Below are 19,659 nucleotides of genomic sequence, written 5' to 3'. Positions count from 1 at the left end.
TGGGGAGAGAGCAGAGAGATGTGTAGGTGGGAGCTGAGAGGGGGCTTGCATGGAGGGCGAAAGGTGGGGAAAAGGCTGAGATGCTGAAGTGTATCTGAGAAGGAAAGAGAGTGATGGGGAGAGCAGGAATGATATTTAACCAGAGGGTGGAAAGGGGGAGAGTGGGGAGTAAGGAAGGTGGTATTCATGTAGCATGAAGCTGCAAATCCCAGTGAGGCCATGGTGAAGTCATAGTGGTGTGGGTGTGCCTTCCCTCCTCTCTGGGAAGGTTAAGCATGTTGAAGGCAAAATTACAAAAGAAAAGGGGGCTGTGACTGGCTTGTACTTCTCAGTTGTACCTCATTTTGCAGGATGCATTGTTCACTTCAGTTTGAAAGCTCTGACTCCCATCCAAAGTTTGGTGTTCTTCCACTGGAGTAATCAAAATCTGTTTCCCTTGAAAACAGAATAATGAAGCTGCAGCAGCAGGAAGAGCTGTTTACACCAAAGGTAGAAACGCCCAGGATTTGAAAGTTAATCACTTTTATATGCCTAATTTTGGGTCTTTGTCACCCAATGCCTTGCACATTTGGGGTCGGCAGGTGGAAAATGATACATGTTCCCCATGCTACCCTGTGGGACCTCTCAAACTAATGTTCCATGGAAATGTGGAGACTTCATTTCCCCATCTGCAGCATCTCCCTCCTTTTATCACAGTGCAAGTATGTTCACAGGTGCAAAATCAGTGCATCCATGCAAGGCGCATCTGCTGTGAAAGGGCATTCCATGTTTCACATGCTTGGGGACACTCAAAGAACTGAGCAGGACACTGCATTGCATTGAATCTGGTGGTGTATTGGGCAGTGTATGCCTGCATTCAGTTGGGCTCCCAAAGCTCCTCTCTTGATAATGTTCATGCTGTCTTCTTATGGTATGCGTGCTGTTGCTCAGTGGACAGTTAGAGTAGCAGCCTGCAGGGATGGATGTCCTGTTTTATTATTACTGTCAGTCATGGCTGTAGGATCCACTGGGGTAGTGTCTGCAGTGGGGCAACCAGAGCTGTCATATGTGGCTTGTGCACAGAGATCTGCTGCACCTGAGCCCTTGCCAACAGTCCTTACTCCTATAGTCGTCCTACCAGTACTGAAAGTATTTTAGTTTTCCTTTTCCACAGAGGCTATTAGTCCTGACCTCTGCTTGTGTCTTACTGAGTTTAGCTTTTTCAGTTTGTTTTGGATAGCTGTTATATGAAGTCCTAGGGAAACTTGCCTCTTGGGGCTAAAAGCAGTGTGAAAGAGAAGGAAGAAGGACAAAAAGGGAATATTTAAGGAGGGTGCGTATTCCCTAATGGTGCCAGCTTGGTGAGCCTTTCTTCCCTTTCTCATTAGCAGAGATGTTGTTGTGAAGGGGGTATGCAGCTTTGATTCTATAAAGTCATCTGCGTATAGGCATTTGTCATGGTTTAACCCCACCTGGCCGCTAAGTACTGTGCAGCTGCTCGCTCACTTCCTCCACTTTCCCTCCCTGGTGGAATAAAGAGAAGAATCCAAAACTAAAAAAGGTAAAACCTGTGGATTGAGATAAGAATAGTTTGGTAATTAAAATCAAGTGCAATATATACTGCTACTACTTCTAATGAAAAGGAAGGTAACAAAGAACAAGACGGAAAACACCTCCCAAAACAGCAGTGATGCACAACACAGTTGCTCACTGCTCACTGACCAATACCCAGCCCAACCTGAGCAGCAATCCGGCCCTTCCGTGTGAATTCCCCCAGTTTATACACTTGGTATGATTTGCTGTGGTATGGAATACCCCTTTGGCTAGTTCGGGTCAGGTGTCCTGCCTCTGCTTCCTCTCTGCTGCTTGTGCCCCTCCTCACTGGCAGAGCATGAGAGACTGCAAAGTTTTTGACTGGGGTAAACACTACTGAGCAGCAACTAAAACATCGGTGTGTTATCAATGTTATTCTCAAACTAAACCCAAAACATGGCACTGTACCAGCTCCTAAGAAGAAAAATAACTCTATCCCAGCTGAAACCAGGACAGCACTGGAAACAGATATCATCAGTTGGAGATGGTGTCCAGTGGTTACATAGAGCAGATAGGGATACAGTGCTGTACTGCTAACATAAAAACATCCGAGATTATCCTTGTGCACCAGCACATACATCCTCCAGCAACAGGGCAAGGAAAACTTTAGGGATATTGACTTCATTTATGTCTTTTTTAACCAAAATATCTATGTGCATGCAGGAGCAAAGCAGGGCGGCAGCATGTACTCTTTACTGATGGTGAAGCAGAGTTTTGTCTGTGGACACTCTGTAATATTCACATAAGAACAGAGAGTGAAGTCAGGTTCTTGCACAGAACAGTCAGGTGTCTCATCTGAGGTTGCTCTTTAGGATGAATTAAACCTTTGAGATCATCTGAACTTGTCTGTATTTCCAAAGCTGTGGTTTGATGACACCCTTTAGTGAGGGTTAAGTATTAAGGAACAGTTTAAAAAACAAAACAAAAACCAAACACCCCCCCCCCCCTTATTTCAGAGCAATAAATGCATTGTTTCAGGGTGAAAAATTTCCTCAATACTGTAATTTATCAGAAAAATTGAACTGCGGTTGTTAAAATCCCCTTTGGGCATTAATTTACAGCCATTTGATCGTCATCTTTACTCCAGATACTTCTCCTGACCAGGAATGCTTGTATTGCTTTAAAAACCCCCAAACAAATGCACGCTTATTTTGATAGTGAAGTGTGTCTTTAACAAAAATATGATAGATTTTTTCCCGAATTGTTTTGTCTGATGATACACCATGAAATTATGTGGAAACTGGGGTGTAATACGAACAGCTGACCTGCCCAGGTGAAGCTGGGCATTAATGCCACGACTTTGTGATTTGAGTTTTTTAAATACAAACACAGGTTTTATGAAATCAGTAGGAATTTGCCAAACTGAGTTGACAGCATTTGATTTACTATTATTACCCCGACAATTATTATTATTGTCAGAGTTAAGCTTTACCCATCCGCTTTCTTCTGTGTGCACATCAAGAACAAGCACCGCTCTGGGGCTTCATAGCAGAGTTCAGGTAGCAGCGAAGCAGTGTAGCTACATGCATGAGACATGAGGAGGATTCACAGCTGAGATGAGGCAAACACCTGGGACTAGTGATGGGCAGGGCCTCTAAAATCCATTGTGGTACTGGTACCTTGGCAAAAGCAGCACCAACAATCAAGGAATTACAGGATACTGTTATGCTTTGCTTGGTTGTCCAGTGATGGGTCTGGGACCCAGCTGGTGCAGGTCTCAATCTGGATGAGTTTCTTCCTTCTTCTCCCAGCTCCCCACAGTTTCTTTTACCTGCTCCCCTCTCGGTACTTGCAAAAGCACCTTCCTCCTGTCCAGTGCCACTTTCACAGCAGCCGCCTGGCCATCTTCCTGAGATGCTGTTGCTTTACTAAGACGGCTTTATGGGTTACAGTACCTGACATTTCCCCTCCAGTTTTGCGGAGACAATGGGAATATGTGTTGTGTCACTCATAACTTCAGAAAGCACAAGGAGGAGTACCCGCATAACTACCAGCGAATATGATAGTTTCCTTTGAAAGCCTTAGGGTGTAAAGCTTTTCAGGGAGAGATATGAAGGAAGAATGTATACATGCATGGGGATAAATCTGATCATGTGGATCAATGGGAAGCATCTGCAAATAGAAGAAGAGAAGGAAGGTTAAAATCGGGTGCTTAGCAAGAGTTTGCATAGCAAGCAAGAAGACACGAAGGTGTAGATACATAGTTATTAAACTGTAACCCTGACACAATCTGTAGCGCTAACAAAGTCTTTAATCTGTTAGCAAGCCTTATGTTGAATTGAAAAGATAATTTCATGTCTGCATTTGTGACTCCTGCACATGAAACATGGTATTGATGACAGATCTTCCCCTGGACCAGTATGTCCAATTGAAGAAGCCTACAAGGGTGTTTCTGCTTTATACAAGATGTTGAAAACGTATTTCAGAGCTCATTGGGTAGATTCCGTGTTGCTTTCCTGTTTCCTTGATCTCTGATGTTTACCTGATTCTTTAAAATTTATCCAATTCTTCCTACAGATAAACTGCACCTAAGAAGTTCAGTTCATCTCCTGCAACATGCACGTTCCTACCAAGGGCCTTGCGATATGCTGGGAATCTGATCTCCACTGTGCCAGCAGGGCAAAAAGATTCTGTGTTCTGGGCCTTGACCTGCAGCTCTGGAGATCTGCATTTAATTTTCAGCTCTGCCACATACTTCCCAAGTGACCTTGTGCAAGTCATTTATTCTCTCAGCATTTAATTATCACCCTTTTGCAGATGAGAAGTTGACACTTCTCTGCCTTCCAGAGAGTAATGTGAGGATAAATTCATCAACCTTCATGTTCTGATGTGAACAATGGGAATTCACTGAGGCAAAGCCAAGTCTAACAGGGGAGATGAGACAACATAGGGAAACTAAGCAAGGATGAAGCCCATTCTAGCTAGTTAGAGAGCTATCCTGTATGAACAGAGGATATGATGTCTTGCAGGGTTTTACATCAATCCTCTGAGTGTACAGCGCTATGACTTTATTATCCTATCCTTCTGGATAGTACAGTGACAAAACTGGGGGCTGAGTGGGATCACAAAGTTCCTTGCTCTCTTTTAGTAACCAGTCATCAGATTGCTCATTTGCTTATGTCACTTCTTTGTGTAGCTCCTGCCTTTTCCTTTCTGTAGCTAATCTGAGTCAAGCATGGGAAATGGTCATTTACTGAGGTCATGGAATGTAGGGTGTTTTGCAAATAGGAAAAAAAAAAAGGTACCAAACAGAAAAAATGCTCTCTTGGAGAGAGTATGTTTCATGTCAGTCCATGTTTTCTTCATGCTTTGCTGTCCTAGAACAGATAGGCATTTCTGCTCTTGTTGCCAAAGGACTTCAGCTGTGTGGGACATTTCCAGAATTTCCTAGGGAGATGGCTTTCATTTTTACAGGTGACAGTGGTGGGTCTGGAATGCATGAGCAGGCATCTTGACCTGGGTGTGAAGTTATTAAAAAGTAGGTGTGATTCAGAGGAGTAGGACTTCCTGCTGAGGTGTTGGAGTCAGCTGCCTATGCATCTCCTGAATCACTGTGGTTAGTCACTAGCAGTGTCTGTATTCCAGTCACTAAGCACACACCATAGGCACTTAATAGTCTAGATAGGGCCTTCCTTGACTGGTTTCAGTTGGACAATTCCAAGAGCCACAGAGGACTAGGTGCCCCTTCTTCCTTCCTAGCTGTTCCTGTGTTGTGGTTTAATCCCCCTAGCAACTAAGTACCATGTAGCTGCTCACTCACTTCCATCCTTCCAATGGGGTGGGGAGGAGAATCAGAAAAAGGTAAAACCCATAGGCTGAGACAAAAACAGCTTAATAATTGGAAGAAAGTAAAATATATTGGTAGGAATAAGTAAGAGGAATAAACCCAAGAAACAACAGTGATGCATAATACAATTACCAACCACCTGCTGACTGATACCCAACCTGCCACAAAGCAGTGATTGTGGGTTCCAGCCAACTCCCCCCAGTTCATATACTGGGCATGATGTGCTATGGTATGGAATACCCCTTTGGATAGTTTGGGTCAAGTGTCCTGACTCTCTTCCCTCCTGGCTTCTTGTGCACCTCCTCACTGGCAGAGCACCAGAGATTGAAAAGTCTTTAACTTAGAGTAAGCACTACTGAGAAACAGCTAAAATATCGGTGTATAATAACTATTATTCTCATACCAAATTCAAAACACAGCACTGTACCAGCCACAAAGAAAAAGCAAACAAACCCAAACTAAAAAAAAACTCAATTCCCAGCTGAAACCAAGACATCCTGCAAGTAATAAATTCAGAACTGTTGATCGGTCTTCTGCAGCTGTTGCTCTGCCAGTGTTCAGAAGGGTGGATTTTAAGTGCCTTTTTCATCTTGCTCCTTCAAGAGCAGGTGAGATCCTTCTGTATAGCTAGCGCATGAATTCAAGCTTGAAGACATTTGAGATGCCAAGTCACATATGGCAGTTGGCTTCTTCTTATGTATGGATGAAGGCAATTACTTGTCCCCAGGATAGCAAAATACTGTCAGAGAGCTCTGGTCTAATTTTTGTTTTGTTGCCCACACCTTTTACTAAAGCTATATGGAGCTTCAGGTTTTCGGCACTTTGGAATGTCACATTTCAAGACACATCGCCCTTCTGTTAATGGTGGTTACTGAGTGTGTGGATGTCAAACATTCATAAGAAATAGACTTTGTTATTTCAATTATTTTTTCAGGTAGTCGCATGCTGCTTTTCACACTTTCTGCTTACTATTAGACTAAAAACTCCACCAAACCAATGTCTTGGTAATTAATTCAACTTCAGAATGAAGTTTTCTTGCTTTGAAGCTTCCATGAAATATAGGTAGTCTGGATGTGTACATTTTGGGATCTTTTTGGAAGCCTTCTGCTTGTGAGTCTCAGGATTTTATGACCTGATACTGTATCTCAGCTAGCGGGGTGCAAGATATCAGGTGAAAAAGGAAATGGGGACTTTGGGGCCCAGATTTTTGCATGTTCTTGAATATTCAAGTGGCTACCTGCAGTCTATTTCAGTTTGAATAATGTACCTTCATATTCTGAAGATTTGAGAATCTTGGGAGAAGATTGGGGGAAGCAAGTTTGTTCTTTATTCTTATTTATTTTTTTCCTGTCCCAGTAGCATTTTAAAATCTCACAGATTGAGGATTCCCTGTTCCTAGATTCCTGATCTAAGCAGACCCTAATCACCGATTGCTTTCCCAGCATTTCTAAGATTAGGATAATTCCAGGAAAATCAAGCCGCCTGTAAAGAGTAGATGCTGTCTTTGCTTCATCTTCATCCTGGCTTCTCTGGAGTAATGTTGAAGTGGTATAAAACATGTTTCCCGTTAGGAGAAAATGTGCTGTAAAGAAGGAAGCCTAAGTAAATGTACAATAAAGAGATGTATAAAAGTGTCTGAGAGAGACAATTCATGGTGCTGTTAGTATCACAAGAAGATTTTTGTCTTGGGTTTCAATAGGCCCTTGCTGTAGTTCAGGGAATGACTGTGATACTAAACTTTACCTTTAAACCCCATGCTGAAAACAAACAGCCAGTATGCTCTTGGCCTGTTCAGCATCTCTGTTGAATAAGGGAGTATAAAGAGGTGTGCTGTGGATATTAGAGATTTGGCATGCTCATAGTATTGCTGTCACTGGGAAAGCGTATTTATAAAATGTGCTATGGAGAAAGGACGATATTGCTGCTAATAGAGAAACAGCCCTAGCAAAGTGCCTTTGGAACTCATGTGAGGTATGAAAATATAACGAGACCTTTTATCAAAGGATTTCAGAGTGTGGGATGAACAAAACCTTTCTCTTCCTGCTGTGTGAGTCAGGTCATATGGGTGGATAGAGCTGATACTTAGGCACACGTAACAAAACTTGGCAACAGGAAGTGAAGGGAAGTCACATGCCTAGCAGAAACTTCAAGGGCACGCTCAGGAGACAGAATGTAATTACTCAATTTGGATTTTAGCCATGACACTGAATTAACCCTCAGAAAAAGTATGATTTTATTTACCTCAGTTCCTCATCCTGAGAGTTCCTAAGATTAGAGGTAGGCAGTGAGGACTCTGTGTTTAATGTTCTTGATAAGCTTTTTCTATGACCTGCATTCTTGTAATATCTGTGCCTTACAAACACGAATGAATTTAGTCTAACGTCACCTCTTTGAGGCTGGGAAGTACTTTCCCAGCTGCCCTTCATGCCTAGAGGTGGTTCCTGAGAGAAGTACAAGACTGAGTAGAATTGGGTTGTTCACTGCACTGAAGATTACAGTCTTAGTTGCTGTCCCTTTCCATAAGGAAATGGTTAGGTGGGAAACATTGCATTTCCCCTCCTTGCTGTCCTTGCTCACGATGAGTGCAGAGATCGAGCAGATTGAGGGGCTAATCACTGTATATTTAATGAACATAATATCAAGTTTGTTCTTGTATAGAATATCATATGTTAGGCAGTTGGCCTGTTTCCTCTTCTTCCTGGTCAACAGCAGGATTCTTTGATCAGGTAAGTTTTCCTGTTATGTGAGCCCTACCTGTACAGTGCACATGAAAAGCCTGTGTTTCCTTTCACCTGAGAGTTGTCATTTGATGAAGGAGATGAGATGCATTTTCCTCTCATTTTTCAGACTATTTCCTGCAGAACAGCTGCACAGCTTCTCAGAGGCCTGCTGCTGGCCCAAGACCCTGTGATTATAGAAATAACTACATAGGTGGTGACACAGAATAAAAAGAAAAGGCAGGTAAGGTAGGGGCACAGCAAGCCTTCCCTGTTCCTCCCTTCAAGTAATATTTTTTTCTCTTTATTTTGCAATCCAGAGTATAGATTTATCCCTCTTGCCTTCCTCTGTCATAGGAATGGACAATGAGTAAGGCTTTAAGTAAGGCCACACTTCAGGCTTCATAAAGCTGTGTTTGATGTGCTCCACAGCAGACTTCCATACCCAGAAAGATTTAGATCCATGCAGGCACAAGAGCTGTGTGACTTTAAGTGGAAGGAAAGGAGCCCATATCATGAAGTCTTGGTGAGATCAGAGATCAGTTATGACCTTAACCACTTCTCATCAGGGAGCGATCAGGCCAGTGAGGGCAATCAGTCAACAGAATCTAGACCAGTAGCTCAGGTTTGCCTATCGAAATAATCCGACAACAGTTATTCGCAGTGTCTCTGCGATGCAGCACAGTCAGGAGTAAATCCCGGCTACAGGAAGAGCGCTGCCGACGGGAGTGCGGCCGAGGCGGTGGAGAGGACGGGAACCGCGGCGGGGCGCCCGGCAGTGTTCAGCACCACGGAGAGCGGCACGGGCTGCCCGCGGTTCGATTGGTGCTACCCGTCACCCTGGGGTAACAGGCGGGTTATTTTAAGCCGTTTGATGCTTTTATAAACTCTTTATATGCCAAGTGCTTGCCAAACACCCACCTGTTTGAAAAGAATGGGGTAAAAAATGAAATCCAAGTTCTGTACAAGAGCAGCCAGCAAAATGGCAAGTATGACAGTCAGTACTCAAGCAGCACTTTTCAGGCAAAGGCCTCCAAGTGCTTTATGAATATTAATGAAGCCAGCTGCAAAGCCAATCATCCCTTTACAATCTAGAGAGGTTTCCTTATCCTCTTCTAGTTGAGGAAACTGAGGCAGATAAGGATAAGGTGTTTTGCCTTGGCCAGTATCGGCCCCAGGAAATAAGGACCATGACCTTTATGCTCTCACTAATACAAAGCCGCAGAGCCCCTACAGCTCTGCCCATTTTAGTTTTAAGAGATGTATTTACTTCTCTAAACTACCACTCACTTAACTGATCTAGGTTGGCAACCTTATGGCAAAGGATTTTCCAGCTAACCTAATTATAGTAATTCTCACTGCCCTTCTGTATCCTCAAGATCGCTGCTTTTTGTGTAAAAGAGAGTCACCCGCCTTATTTCAGGTGCACACCAGTACATGTATAGTGCTAGGTTTGTTATTCTTGAAAATGTTAATTTGCAGCGATAACCTGCCCTCTTACTGCTTAGGAATATATAAATATGTGTGCTATTTTGCACTCAATTGTCAGGCATGTCCCACGCTGTTTTGTTGTTCTTCTGGACAGGTGAAGACAGAGCAGTTAGGCACTGACGGCTTCTGTCTGGCGAGCTGGCTCTTGATTGACTGATTAGCTTCTTTGTATGGCAGGCACTTCTCTGCTCCGTCATTAAAGATGCATCATAACCCCTTGCAAGAGCCTTTTTTTTTTTTTTTTCTTTCCTTCCCTGGCATGAAGAGAGAGAGAGGGGAGTGATTTTCAGTGTTTTACAGTAGGGAAACTTTTGTTAATATGGGGTCTTTAGGTATGGAGTGTAGGCAGGTTTCTGGCTCTGAAACTGCCAGAGAGCCCACGGTGTGTAAAACTGGTACATGTATCTGTGAGTAAGTTCTTTGCAGTAGAAAACTAAAAAAATTGACAGGGTATTAACTCATACATAGAATCACAGAATAGTTAGGGTTAGAAAGGACCTCAAGATCATCTAGTTCCAAGCCCCCTGCCATGGGCAGGGACACCTCACACTAAACCATGCCCCTCAAGGCTCTGTCCAACCCGGCCTTGAACACTGCCAGGGATGGAGCACTCACAACTTCCCTGGGCAACCCATTCCAGTGCCTCACCACCCTCACAATAAGAATTTCTTCCTTATATCCAATCTAAACTTCCCCTGTTTAAGTTTGAACCCATTACCGCTTGTCCTATCACTACAGTCCCTGACAAAGAGTCCCTCCCCAGCATCCCTATAGGCCCCCTTCAGATACTGGAAGGCTGCTGTGAGGTCTCCACGCAGCCTTCTCTTCTTCAGGCTGAACAGCCCCAACTTTCTCAGCCTATCTTCATACAGGCTGCTCAAAAGATTTTTCATGTATAGCATTCCATTACTTTTTGTTTCTAGAAGCTATCTTTAGTATCAAATAGTTAACCTTTGTAAAACACACGGGAAGGAATTGGTGTTCTTCATTTTACAGTTGGATAAGAGTAGATATGGAGAAGGAGACTGGCTTATACACATGGTTGCAGGTGTCTGGATAGTCAAGTTCCAACTCTCAGTCATTTCATCTTGACACCAAACCACACTTTCCTTCCAGAGGTGGGAGACAAGACCCAGAAGATGACCCCAATTCTCTGTCAGTGCTGTATCTGATGTAGCTGCTTTCAATTTTGCTGTTGATAATGCTATGAAAGTCCCTTATCTAATATGCTGTCTGCCTGGATAAGTGATACTGATGTGTGTAAGTGTGAACTTAAATTGACATGCTAGTATAACTTCATTATTTCTTTGTAAGATAACTTTCCACAAGTCAACTTGCATCACTCTGGAAGGAGGTTAAGCTAAGGAGAACAAAAAAGAAGCTCCTGTTCTGCAGCAAGCATCTACACAGGGAATTATAATGCTTGTTTAACCAGATTTCTGAAGTTACACTGATAAGGCCAGTAAAACTCTGTTTCAGACAAAGCATAGAATAGTTTACTTGTGTTGCAGCACTTTCTGCATCATCGTTGCAGGTATTGTTATGAACTCGGAGATGATATGGCTGCTTCTGCAGCAATGTAGTGCCCCAAATAGATTGGGCTGTAGTCCTAGGATTATGCTTGGCAAAAAGGGACAAGGTAATCAGTGTCTTCTGTGTGCAGGTCAGTATCTTAACTGATCAGTATCTTAGCTGTGGTTTGTAGCTGGATGGGGGAAGGACGGAGTCTTCCATTGTTATGAATTTGCCTATGCATGGGGTGATCATAAGCATGCTTTATATGATAACTGTGACTCCTTGCATAGAGTTGATCACAGTATGCTGAAGACACTGCAGTTCAGCTGTGACTGACACTTGCCTAGCTGTGTTCAGGTTGTACTAGTCCCCTTGATGTAACGCCCAGGGCCTCTTGCTGAGACAGCAACAGGCTGGGCAGAACTTTGTTAATTAGAGCCTGCCGGAAACCTTCTCTTTATTCAGATGGTAATATGAAACATAACAACTGCAGATCCAGTGGGTCTTCTGACTCTTTCTGCCCTTTGATTGAAGGATCAGCTTCTTGTAGGAAGATTCTGACTTCCATTTACAAGATGCCAATGCTGAGAAATGCCACCTCTTCATTTAAATAGGTACACCCATTTTTGTACTACAGTTGACATCCTGATCCTACATGTGAAGAGTAGAAAGTTTCAGTGTCTCCAGTACCAAGTATAGGCATCCAAACAGCATTTTGCCTAATAGGAATCTGCTTGCTACAGAAATTTAATGGTCATTCTGTATTAAACCTGCAGAAGAATTCATGTATCTTTCTACATGACAGCAATCAGAGGCATATGCAGGCATTTAGATGTCAGCATATGGAGCTTTGTTGGGTCCTATATGTGGCCTAAATCTAAGAGATCTGTAGGTCTGTAAAGTTGTGTTTTAAAATTGTAGAGGAAATCCTGTCACTTCAGGGACCTGCAGAGATCTCCATTAGGGGCTGGACATAGCATAGATCCATCCTGGGATGCAGCATGTTTGGTTTAGTGGAAGAGTGGAGAGCTGAGAAAAAGCGATAATTCAACAGATAATTCAAAGGAGCTTAACACTGGCTCCTTAATTATAAGGCATGTTGATTGGCTTCTAAGAATGTTTTATTAAGTCATCTTCAGTCAGGGGAATATTGATGGCAATGGACTGCTATGGAGCTGTATTTGTGGTGGTGTGAGAGGTGCACTGTGGGAGGGCTGTGAAGGCTACTCTATTTTTGGGATATGAAATTGCAGTGCAAGGAGGAATGGATGGCACCTTGCTGTGAAATAATATAATTCATACCCATTTCTTTCCAGTATTGCTCTTTGAATGGGCAGTGACATGGCAGCCTTGTCTAAAGGCAGCTTCCCAGTCTTTGCTCATCCATGTACAGTGTAGAGTTTCAGATCTGTTAGGAATCTTTTGCATGCAGCAGATCTCATTCTCTGAGTTGCATTGGTGCAGTGCCAGTCAGCTTGGGGAGGGAAGGCAAACCTGCTAACTGCAGCTTTTGCTTGTTTACTGTGTATTTTTATCTCCCCCTTCAATCTTTTTTCTTTTTTCTTTTTTAATTTCGATATTTGTTGTCAGTTCATTTATTTTTATGACAAATGATTTTTTCTTTCCAGAAACAGAAAGCAATAGAGATGCCAGAATCATGGGGCATCTGTTCTTTACTTTTAATTAGTCTTTTTCCCCCCACTCGCTTCCAGCCCATATAGAGATATGCATGACTTCCCCCTCCCCACCCCTCACTTAAAAAATTACCTGTGTCATGATTACAATGTACCTATATGCTGAAGACAGACCACCTATGAGGCCTTAAGCACTGTTTAAGGATAAATAAAAGTCTTTGCATGCAGTTGATTCCTAAGGGTCAAAGTCTGTGTTCAGTGAGGTGTGTCCTCAGTGAAGTTTGTTGTTCTTTCCTCAAAGTGGCAAAACCCATCGTGCAGATTAATCATGAATCTGTTACTTTGGTTGCTATATAACAATTACAACCCTTTGTTTTCTATTTTGAAATGCCATGTGTCCCGTTCCTCTACCTTTATGCTTACTACTTCAAGTTCAGTGCTGATTTGGTTGATGGAAGGAAGGAATCCAATGGAACCTGTAGTCAGTAGTCATGGCCGGTTTTTGATAGGAGCCGTACACTGATTTCAAGGAAAGGAAGATTGAAAAACCTACAGCAGGAAAAGGAAGCATGAAAGTTTGGCCTTTAAACTATAACAGGGTATCATCAGTTTAATTTGAACAGGGAAATATATAGATGTAATGGCCCTCAGTTCATGCCAGTGGTGAAATTTATGAGGCTCTGAGAGGACATCGAAAGGGGGAGGTAGTGAGCTTTGTATTGCACGGAAGAGTTTAAGTGAGGTGGCAATGGCATCAACAAATAGATCACGGGGCATAATCCTGTTCTGACTGTGAGGGAATGGATGAACTATTACCTTAGCTGGTCTTTCTCCCCTGTAACTCTCATGTGGATATGACACTTTGAAGTGCTGAGAATATCCATCAATATCCACTGAAGTCTGTGATAACTAAAGGCAGGGATTGTTCTGCGGCTGGTGGTATTGCTTCTGTAGGTTTGAAGCATTCCTCTCTGTTCTCTGCCTCAGACACAGCTCACTTTTCTGCATGTTTCAGCACTCCACATGTTTTGCTTGCCTCACTCTCTGCTTCACAGCTGCTGCATTAAATCCGTTCATGGACACTTCAAAGATGCTGTGGAAATGTATTGCTTGCCTTCAGCAATAGCGATGGTTGGCCAGTTGTGTTGCTCCCCTAGCCCATCAGCCCCAGCACTGTGGTGCTTGTGTTTGCTGGACTGTTCCTTCTGAGTGTATGGAGGTGAACACATGTTCCATATTAATCTTCATTTCAATGAAGTTGTTTTAGTTCATGCTTTATTGCAGCGCTTTGTAATAATGCATCTGTAATGGCAGCCCTTGGGGCAGCAGTCGCATGTGGCAGGCTGAGTGCCTGAACTGCTCCTGAGAATGACTCCAATCATACAGAATGAGGCACTCCCTGGTGCACCATCTGAATTTATAATACCAATTTATATGGTGCCCTAAAGCAAGCTTTGTATTTGCTCTGGGACACAGGGGCCAGGCTATAGAAGGGGAACTGCTCTCCATTTTTCTGCTGTCCCTTTTTCGGATATATGCATTTGTCTAGCTTTTCAACTTGCCTGTCTTAAAGCCTAGGCTAAGCTCAGGAAAAGCAAGAATATGCTTTGATACACAGTGACAGGTGCAGAATCTGTAACTGGTCAAAAGAGGCCTGCTGCCAATCTCATGGCATCAGTCAGAGCCTTCCACTAAGTGTGGAGGGGAGAGGTGTAAGGGACAGTCCTGCATGTAATGTAGGGCACACTCCTGGCTGTTAGCTCATTATGGTCATGCTTGTGTGGCTGGGAGTTGATATTGGCTTAACTTCCTCTGAGAAAACAGGTGATGAGACCCAAGCCATTTAGGCTTGGGTTTTCACAGCTCAGGGTTGGATTTTCCAAGATAGGTGCCCAGGAGGATTTTCTGAAAGTACTTCAATAGCATACATATCTTATGTAAATTAACTGTGAAAAAGGAGCATATAGTGCTTTAAAGGTCAAAACCAATGCTTTAAGCTTGCCCTGGAGACATGCCACACCTATCATTAAACAGGATAAAAGGCTTTTGTCAAAAATAGTGTTCAGTAGGTGGAAAGAAAGTGTGTTTTGCTCTTTTTGGCTTCCTGGAGAATTTTGCTTATGCTAGAAAATTCCCAGCCCCTAGTGTTTTAGAGCATCAGGGAGAGAACTTCCCCCTCCTCAACCCAGTTTTATTGGAGTCCTGTTTGGGGCTCCTCATCTCATCTTAAATCTTCAAGTCATAGACTAATGCAGAGCAAAGACATTTATCGTCATCTGATTGTGAATTGCAGATACTTCCTCCCGTGGACAGAGCAATCTCTGGTGGCACTGTGTCTGGCATGTAAGCAGAGAAAATAACTGATTGTTTCACTTTATCATGTTTATCCAAAATGGTGCATAAGGTTTTAAAATGAGATAGCTCAACCATTAGAAGGACACTGGCTGCAGCGGTTGTTCCTTATCCTTAGAGTGTCCCAGTTGATCAGCTGGTTAGAAAAAGAAAACTGCAAGCATCTTTCAGGAGCTCTCAGAATAAAAGAAATTCTGCTGGGAAAACCTACACTTCAGTGGCTGTGGAGCCGATCAGAGCTCAGTCATGAGATGGGTGCTGTAGTGGGTGTGAGGGGGCTGCTTTTTGAGGAGAGGGCAGCCCATCTTGTCCTGCACTGATGTGGTTGTTTTGCACTTACGCCCTAATTCCATGTGCTATTGATGGATGGGGAGGATTCCGTATTGCGTGGGTAAGTAGCTACAGGTAAGTGTTTGGCATGATATTGCTAGGGGTTGATCCTGAATAATGAACACGAGTCTAGATACAACCCCCCAGGCTGTCTTTTCCTGCATTGTTAGGAGTGTTGTCTGGTGGTTACAACAGGAAATGTCCCTGCCTTGTACCACTAGTCTTGAGCAATCAAGGTGTATGTACTTCAGGGTCGCTGGAGGAGGTCAAGGGCAAAGTGGAAATAATATTTAATCTTACTTGAGGAGCTGATGGAGCTATTCAAGGAGTGGCTCCTGTGGTTGCATTAGCTGAGTGCTTTGTTAAAGAGAGGTTTATCCTTCTCTCATGTTAAATCAGCTTTTCTGATCACAGAACTTTCCATGCTCGTCTTCTTTTAGTACTCATCAATTCCTACTCCTACCAACCCTGCTAACGGACAAGCAGGTATGACATAGTATTTGTTGCCAGGGAAACACACTGTGATGTCGTTGGCTCATTTTCATGATTCCATCTGAGGATTCAGAAACAAGAAGAGGAGGCAGAGTTCAAGTTGAGGAGGTAATATGCAGTTCTGCTGAGTCTTACTACAGAGGGGGCTAATGACATCTCAGAAACTGGAGTGATCCCACAGAACACTCAAGAAGCAAGACTTCAGAAGACTTAAGAAGCAAGAAAAGACAGGGTTCAAAACTGGTGGAAATACTTGTCTGTGCATTAACTCTGAACTGTGGCTTTGGTTTTGACCGTTTCACTGGATACTGGATGCTGCCTGATGCCTGTAGAAGTGGTTCTCTTCCTTTCGGACTATCACCAAATCAGGGTCTCAGAAGGATTGTTGACAATGAGAGATGGTAATGGATATTTTTCTGTGTTAGAATGAGATGTAGAGTTCTGTCTAATATGTGCCAGTGGAGATCATACAGCCAGTGTGGCCACCATCAAATTTGATATTGCTGGCTGAGAGAAGGTCCAGCTTTATGTTTGTTGGGTTTTTTTCCCTTCTTTTGCACACTCGCACACATCTGACTTACCTGCCGTAATGCTTATGTATTCCTAAATCTAAATACTCACGTACAAGGCACCCTCTGACAACGATGCTCTGCAAGATGGCAGAAAACACTGTATGAGACTTGGAGAAGTGCTTACATAATTTTTGCCCCACATATGTTAGCTGTTGTAAGGACACATACTCCCTTTCCCTATCTGCCTTGCCCTGAATGTGCTCCTGCAGCATTTGCTCCTATTTAAGCCCTCTTATACACTCCTCCTACAAGGAATCCTCTCATCTGAATGGGTTTACCCTTACATGCCTGGGTACACACATCACGGTTTTTGGCACATGCTCTCCTGTTCATATGCTGCCACATACTCAAATGTGTGTCTGTATAGTTTCTGTCCCCTGTACACTCAGATAGACAAAGTGGTGCTCAGAAAATCACTTCCTGTACACACTGCGTAGAGTTTGTCTGTAGTTATTAAATAAATGCAACAGAACCTACTAGGAGGAGGAAAAGGTCTGTGAATCAGGAAAAGATGGATGTGTCCTGCAAGTGGCCAGAATAACTTTGGAGGGAGAACCTCCCACTGGGGTGAAAAATGATGTTTGCAGGAGAAGGGCTTAGAACTACTCCTCTGAGATGATGGTAAAGGGAGTTCTGACCAGGTGCTGTCATGATTACTCTTTTTTCCCATCTCTGCTATTTCTTATTATTGTAATGAGGTTTGCTCTCTCAAGAAGGATAAGGTCACCAGTGAGATAAGATCAGCTTCGTTTGGCACAACCAAGATGATCTGATCACAGTTTGGACTGCAGCTTCTAAATTCACCTTGGATATTAACTCTGGGCAAAAAGACACTGAAATTGCTAACACGGCAAAAAAAAAAAAAAAAAAAAAAAAAAGATTAAAAAATAGCCAGAGAGATAAACTGCATTCTTGCCTTGTTGTGCATACCTCCCCGCCACTGTTTCAATGGCAAAGTCCCCTTGAGCCTCATTTCTGTTAAACAGTACCATACAAGTGCTTGATTTCAAGGGTTTGGTGAACGTTGTGCAGAGGACCTATGGAAAAAAACAGGAGATTACGGGACAATGTTGCAGTGCAGACTCTTCCTACCCCCTGCTGCCATGCTCAGGGCATTACTTTAGATGGAATCTTCTAGATCTTGTATTGCAGTATTTGGATATCCTAGCACGATGAATGATGCCTCTAACTCCTGTCTGTTCTGTGTCCAGAGCCTTTTCCGGGCTCTGATCCCTCTTTCTTGCCTACCATTCTTAACAGGAAAGGGGACGACACCAGGTACTTACAGTACTGCATCAGGGAGTTAGGTTGCTCTTGTGAGACAGCTCGCTCGTTTAACAGCAAAAAGCTGTGTCTTGTGGGTACTACAGCCACTGCCCTGAGTTAGCAAGCACAGATCTCAGAGCAGAGTAAGTACATTGAAGTCAAACAGTTCCCCATAGCAGCTTATTGAAAACTGCACCAGCTGAATCGCACCAGCTTGTTGACGCTATAATGTCTTTTGGAAAACAAGCACATGAGCTCGATAAAAAGTTTTGGAAATTTATTCTGAAGGGGGCAAGCAAAAGAAGATGAGTAACGAGTCTGTCTCACCGTATTCTTGCCTTTGCCTTTTTGTGCTGGTGGTGGGAGCAGAGAGCGCAGTGCTTGTGTCAGGAGGGACTAGCTGGGTCCATCAGTCTGTGCCGCTGCTCATTTAGAAGGCCCCGTGGAAATGGAACTGGCAGTTTTCTTAATGAAGACCCTGGAAAAGGCTGACGTATCTACTGATCACCTTATAGATGGGGACAAAACACAGTATGTCATATATTTGTAAAAGTCTCAGCACAACGCCAGTGGCATATGCCAGGCATTGCCAGATTGGAGCACTATTAGAGGGGCTGGTGCAAATTGCACTGTGGTAATGATTTGTTTCCTTCCGCTCCATACAACTTGTTTGCAAACTGCTGGGTGAGAGCTAGAGATGTGAAAGAAAGAATTAGAGGAATTAGTCGGATAAATCCACTGCCCATTGAGCAATTGGAGTATAACTTGCTGGACAAAGAACTCCTCGTACTACATTGCTTTCCTCTTGCCTCTGTTTTGCTCTACACCACAGCAAAAATGTGCCTTGCAATCTCAAGGAAACTTCCCTGCTCTTCTAGTATTTTTCTCACTACTCTTTACCTATTTATAAAACGATGTCTGCTATTTTGGTGCCTAACTGTAACAGTTTTTTGAAAGCAGAGGTCTGTATGTGTGAGTTATGCACAGTAAGATTTCTTTCAAAGTAGTTGTTATCTTCCTTGGTTCATAGATAGCACTCTGAATAGAACAGAACCTCACTTAGATGAACTCTCCTCTCCCTCTTTCTGATTTATAAATACTTCATATATGGGGGTTCTAGGTCTTTCTATTTCAAGTTGGAAGAACAGTGTGTGGATAAAAACTAGCTTGTTTTCCCCGAATCTTCCTGGGCTCACTTCACCCTTTGTGATGAAGCTGGCTATAAGCTGCCATTGTAGTTTGTTTTTCTCTCAGGATACATGCTGTTTTCTGTCTGCCAAACTGGAGAGGTTTAGCTCGCAACGAGTAGAGGCTGTGCTGTTGTCATTGATTTTACATGGAGGATACTCCGGTGATAGGCAGCCAGTTCAAAATACGCTGCAAGTATGTGCATGGTCTTAGAAGCCCTTGGAGAGTGAAGGGCCAGAGGTAGTGCAGTTTCGGATGACTACTTCATCAAATGATTACTTTGATAAACTGTAAGCTACAAAATGCTAGATTGCCAGAACTATCAGCAGAGGAGGAAAGGTACTAGAAGCCAGATTTTATTGCCAGTTGCACATTTTAAATCTGGACGTAACTATTGAAGTAAATGAAGTAATACCTGATTTTCTCCACAGCAATTGGGGCCAGGATCTAATCCCATGCCCTGAGGAGGGATTGATAGTTCTCAGTACTGTTATGTTGTCCATATAAAAGAGGAAGCTTAACAATAACCTGCCTTTGCACAGACATCTAAAGGGATAAATTCTTGCTCTTGGGATGCTGATCTTGAGTCAAGAAGATGCCTCTTGGCTGGACCCTTGTCACCTTGTTGAAATAGGTCTCCATTATCCTCTCTGTGCATGTATCTGAATTTGTTAGAGGATGTGAAGGACTGTGTTTTCTAGAGAAACTTCCCAGGGGGCTCCTAATACTACCTGAAACTACTA

General features: G+C 43.2%; 1 protein-coding gene across 1 annotated transcript in view; it reads left to right on the top strand.

Moving 5' to 3' along the window:
- LOC136017577 (neurexin-3-like) overlaps positions 1-19,659 on the top strand; it is a 76,330-nt gene that overhangs the window by 634 nt on the left and 56,037 nt on the right. The window lies entirely within an intron of this gene.

Source organism: Lathamus discolor, chromosome 6 (genome assembly GCF_037157495.1).
Source record: "Lathamus discolor isolate bLatDis1 chromosome 6, bLatDis1.hap1, whole genome shotgun sequence".
In the NCBI taxonomy this organism is placed as follows: Eukaryota; Metazoa; Chordata; class Aves; order Psittaciformes; family Psittacidae; genus Lathamus; species Lathamus discolor.
The sequence above is the reverse complement of the archived record's forward strand: the minus strand, read 5'-3'. Positions and strand labels throughout refer to the sequence as shown.